Source organism: Octopus bimaculoides, chromosome 2 (genome assembly GCF_001194135.2).
Source record: "Octopus bimaculoides isolate UCB-OBI-ISO-001 chromosome 2, ASM119413v2, whole genome shotgun sequence".
NCBI classification, from domain to species: Eukaryota; Metazoa; Mollusca; class Cephalopoda; order Octopoda; family Octopodidae; genus Octopus; species Octopus bimaculoides.
In genome coordinates, this window is record NC_068982.1 from 168,992,985 (window position 1) to 168,993,635 (window position 651).

A 651-nucleotide genomic window follows, 5' to 3' on the forward strand; every position below is an offset into this window, starting at 1 on the left:
ATATATATATATATATATATATATATATATACGACGGGCTTCTTTCAGTTTCCGTCTAGCAAATCCACTCACAAGGCTTTGGTCGGCCCGAGGGTATAGTAGAAGACACTTGCCCAAGGTGCTACGCAGTGGGACTGAACCCAGAACCATGTGGTTGGGAAGTAAACTTCTTACCACACAGCCACTCCTGCGCCACTCCTCTCACCATTAATCTAAATGTAATCTTTCTTTGACAGGTTCTACTCTCTATATTTTATAATTGTATGGTTTTAATTTTATGTTATATACTCACGGACAACTGTAGCTACCCCCATTAATCGGTCATGACCAAAATATAGCGGGGAACAACAACATGCCTAGGACAACTCAACATATCTAGTGAGACATCCCCTTCTTTATGCTTGTACCTATTAAATGCACGAAATCTTACCCATAACGGACAGTTTCAGGATGGGTCAAAACGATTGTTGTAGTGAATAAAGACTAGTGCTAAATCTATCTTCTGTTTTGTTCATCAATTAATGTGTGTGCGTGCGCGCGCGCACGTGTGTGTGTGCATATGTGTGTATATGTATGTATATATATATATATGTGCATATATGTGTGTATATGTATATATATGTGTGTGTGTGTGTGTGTGTGTGTGCGTAT